Below are 5,519 nucleotides of genomic sequence, written 5' to 3'. Positions count from 1 at the left end.
TCCGTCTTTATATGTATCTGTCTCTCACTGTCTTCATATATATATATATGTGTGTGTGTTTGTGTATGTGTGTGTGTGCATGTGTGTGTGTGTGTATGTGTGTGTGTGTGTGTGTGTGTGTGTGTGTTTTATATCGCAATACTACACAGTGACAGTGTGAGCGCCGAAATCATTGTCGCCACTGTTATATCTCATGTTCGGATGACCTCTACTCAACTACTCTGACTTCTAGACTTCTCCCTCTATATCTACGTATTGGGCTAGACTACTCCATCATCTGGGGGCGTCGACACAACAATATATATACATATAAGCATTTAAATGCCCACACATAAACACACACGCACACGAACACACACATATATATATATATATATATATATATATGTGTACACTACACATATGCGTGTGTGTTTGGGTGTATATATGTATATGTATATATGTATGTATATATATATATATATATATATATATATATATATATATATATATTTCCACAGACCGAATACCAATCACAGATGAGTAACTATATATGCTTGTATTCCATCATTCCAATAACTATATGACTCATTTTATTCGAACAAATTGCACCCAGGGCGGAATTCACAGTTGAATTTTTTCTTTCCTTGTTTTCGCTTGACCCCATATATTCATTTCGGTTCATAGAAAAAACGCTCTCTTTACAGATGCCCTAATACAAGCAAGCGTTGTTATCTTCGAATTACCTAATTGTCAGCTATCCTATATCTTGTTACAACTTATCAGTTTCTATCCCTTGCCTTTACTAGTCTTGAACCAATGTAGTAACACATTCAGTGATGTAATGCTTTAAACACAATATCTCTTCAAAATCATAAAAAAAGAAGCTGACAAGTAAATATATTTTTATCTAGACAATCGAATAATCAAATTACTCGCATACAGGAAATTATGTGGTTTATTTGAATTTTGAAACGGATACAATTAATTAAATGCCGTATGACATATTAGATACACAGTTTCCATAAGTCTCGATCAATGTTTTATGAATTACAATGATGCTCCACTTTATTCAAGTTTGTTTAAATAGTATTTGATAGACTTACGTCTTCAAAAAATTGTACTATATTGTATAGATTATATAATATAGGAATTCTATATGAATATATACAGGATTCATAACACAAAAGCCATGAACTTATAATTTTCGTCTATTTCTCACTGATTCCTTGCATTAATACATGTAATAAAGTAAGGAATACTGCAGATATAATGGTGTCGGCAATTTTATTGGTCATTTCATTTTAATATGAGACTTTGGTGCGGTTTGATTTTATGAATGTCTCGGATAATATAATTTGGTATGTTTTGATGTATACTTTACTGATTATGGAATATTTATCATAATTATGAAATTCGTTTATACGATTAGATTTAAATCTCCCCATAGCGAAAATAACTACTTTACTCAATTAATGAAAATAATAATGGTTAATATTTTCGCACAAGACCAGTAAGTTTGGGGGAGGGGTTAAGTCGATTACATCGAACCCAATGTTTGACTGCTATTTATTTTATCGGTCCATAAATGATTTAAAGACAAAATCAAATTCGGCAGAGTTTGAACTTAGAACGTAAAGACTGACCAAATGGCGCAAAGCATTTGCGCGGTGCTCTAACGATTCTGCCAACTCGTCACCTTAAAAGTCCTTTCTACTTAAGGCACAAGGCCGGAAAGTTTGGCCGATCATATCGACCCCAGCGCATAACTGCTACTGATTTCTTCGACCCCGAATGGATGATATGAAGAGACGATCCCAGCTGATTTCAAATCAGAACCTGAAGTCGGAGAAAATCCTGCGAAGCATTTTTCACGTCGTGCTAACGATTCTGCCAGTTCGCTGTTATTTACAATTAATCGTATTAATTAATTTCAGAATGGAAGTGTAATGAAGTGGAAAGTGCAAGATTTTATCATCATCAACTTCATCATACAAGCTGATTAAATATTACTTTTGTTACGAAAACAAGAAAACACATTTCATATATTTACATTTAAAAAGAATTGTTTAAATCATATAGAATAGAAATCCTTCATGTTACTAGGAAAAAAAAGCATTTTAGTTTGGATTCCTAATACAGAGAAAATCAGCAATTAATAATAAACATTAATGCAGACTTGTGAGGTATGTAGAAATATATCTACCTTAAGTTTAAGTACCTTGTTTACAAAGATAAATCATTAATTAAATTTTAATTGCGGTATTCATTTTCTGTACATGAATGAATTGCATTGTTTTGAAATTTGAATGTAAACATAACCGAAAATTATTACAGACATCTAAAGAAAATATGTGTGTTTAACAAACAGAATGAAAATATAAGTATCCAAACAAGTGTTAATTGTTATTATTAACATCATGCTGAGAGGAATAATGTGTTTGCATAGGGAAATTCTTCCATTTTATTTACAAATGAAGTTTGTAACTATCCATCGATGGCGCATAATGATAGTGATAAATATCTAGTAATGATAGAGTTTTAAGACGTTCATAAATGATGTCAAATTATTATATATTAACATTGTGAAAATTAAATAATTAATCAAATTAACATTTTCGTAAACATTGATCTAATTAATGTCATGGTTCCCTCCACGTGACATGCAACTACAACCATTTAGCACTACACAAAATGATATATATATATATATATATATATATATACATACGCATACATATATACATATATATATATATATATATATATATATATATATATATATATATATACATAAGGAGACATACATATAGATATTTACATATGCATATGTAGGTATATTTAAATGTTAGTATATGCGTTTTTTACTCAATTTGTATAATATATATATATATACATATATATATATACATATATACACGTACACACATACACACAAGCACATATATATATACATATGTATGTATGTATGTATGCATGTGTATGTGTACCTAATGTACGTGTATGCGTGCGTGTATAGTAAGTGAGAGCAGAAGGAGTGGAAGGGAAAGAAAGGATGTCTGCGTTTGCACATATGTATTTGTGTGTTCATAAATAATACAATTATTATTTCTTTGTTAAATGTGGAGTTTACAAGATGACTCTTCCTTATGAGAGCCAATAACCAAACTGTTCGACAGCATCTGAATAATATATGAAGCCTACTTAGTATTTTAAGCAAGTGTAATTTTTTTTTTTCTTCCAGACAAATATTTCCGTTTTAGATATAACGGCGGATGAATATCAACAAATATATTTACTTTTAACGAGCTACAAAGATGTACGTCCGGCTGAATGTCGGTTTTTTTAATAAATATTCGAAACTCAAGAAACAAAGCAAATTGTCGAAGCATTGAGTCTTAACAAAGTTATTTTCTTTCGAATATTTATCCTTTATTTACATACTATATTCAACATAACGCTTTTTAAAACAAAACTTTTATATATTTCTACAGGCACACTGCCTCTGGCTCCCACTGAATTTTACAGATAATATGATAATGGCTCAGTCCGAATCGGAAGATCATTTGACGAATGTTATTTGTTATTTTTCATGTATTCATTTACATTATTTATTTATTTCTTGCTTATTTGCATTATTTTCATGTCATCTGTGAAAAAATGACGAGAACGGCTTTTCAAATTCCGGGCCAATAACATTTGTCCCTGCTAAACTGGTGTTCTTCTCAGGGTCACCATCACTTATTCAAACTTGTAGCTGTGCATAAATGAAAATGTACACATTATACACTCGTAGTTCTCGTAAATTATTGAATGTATCACCAATGAGCTTTTTATAAAAAGCATATAATTAGTATCCGATTTCTTAGACCTTGCACATATTTCTTCTGTTTCGAGACAGTGATATGTTGAGTGAGATCATTTAGAGAGCAAATTTAGGTTAGATTAACATCAATGAACTTTAAAGGGGACACGTGATCTACTAAAAATGGAATCACTCTAGGGGACTTTCAATAAATCTGCCCATTGTAGTATACTGTGTTTATGCATATACATACCCACGCATATGCACTCAGACATGTGCACGCCCAATCACACGCGCACACATACACATACAGAAACACATGCACGCGCATACATACACACACGAGAAATTATGTACATTATTTATATTATTTACATTTGATATTTACATTTTATATTTTTCCTCATCTTGTATTTGGTTAACACAAGGCTTCGGCTGATATAGCCTCCAGTCTTCATATCTGCACTCGGTCTGCTTAGGAGGTTGTTGTGTCCTAGCATATGTGCTGCTTCTTTTAGTTTTCGTATTTTCCAGTGGTGTTCTCTGTCTATTATTTTAACTTCATCCCATAGGTGGAGGTGGTCTCCATTTTTCCATATATGATCAAAAAGAAATATGTATGACTCCTTTGTGGAGTTAAAATAATAGACAAAGAACACCACTGGAAAATACGAAAACTAAAAGAAGCAGCACATATCCTAGGACATAATAAACTCTTTAGTAAACTGAGTACAGATATAAGTAGCGTATGGGATTAAGGAAGGATAGGAAATTAGATTTATAAACCCTAAAATTCACTCCATAATTGTCACTCCACGGGCATATGGCATAGTGGTTAAGAGCGAGGGCTACTAACCCCCAAATTCTGAGTTCGATTCCAGGCAGTTACCTTAATAATAATAATAATAATAATAATAATAATAATAATAATAATAATAATAATAAACAACATCGAAAAATACCTTACGAAAACTCGAAACGTTGTGTTAATAAACAAGATGAGGACAAATATCCGTCAAATGTAAATAATGCACACACACATATATTCATATGTAACTACAGAAATAATAAGAATTGATATAAATTCATATATTAGACACAGCGTCTCTCGAGCGGTTTATTGACAGCATCTTAGAGAAGGCGTATATGGTTTGCTTCCACAATAGATAGTACAACCCAATTGCTTATCTATCTGTTATGAATTAGGTTAAGCTGAACAGATGAATATAATGGAGGGCTTAAAAGCCAAGATCTAGGAGAAAGATTTGATGGCTTGAGAACAGGGTGATTAGTAGACATGTGGAGCAAATCTGGGTGAGTAGAATGGGAGATAATGTAGTAGGGCAGGAAGGGGTGAGTGGTACGGTGTTTACATTATGATGAAAACACTAGCATCTGTGATAAACAAGAAATTTAGGTTAAATCTCTAATAAAAAGTTAACAGAAGTACTCTTCAGTCGGATCTTCATATATATATAGATATACCTATTTTCATATAATTGTCGCCATATGCCAAAAGTCAATTTTCTAATCGCAACACTAACGTCCAACTGCTATACTTTCAACTAAATAATGACTCTTCAAAAATTGAATTCTTCTACTATTAATTTTTAAAATATTCGTCTATAGTATTTTAATCCTCCACATCTATCTATCTATCTATCTATCTATCTATCTATCTATATATCTATCTATCTATCTATCTATCTATCTATCTATCTATCTATCTATCTAT

Source organism: Octopus bimaculoides, chromosome 15 (assembly GCF_001194135.2).
Source record: "Octopus bimaculoides isolate UCB-OBI-ISO-001 chromosome 15, ASM119413v2, whole genome shotgun sequence".
Lineage (NCBI taxonomy): Eukaryota > Metazoa > Mollusca > Cephalopoda > Octopoda > Octopodidae > Octopus > Octopus bimaculoides.
This window is presented reverse-complemented; position numbering follows the sequence as displayed.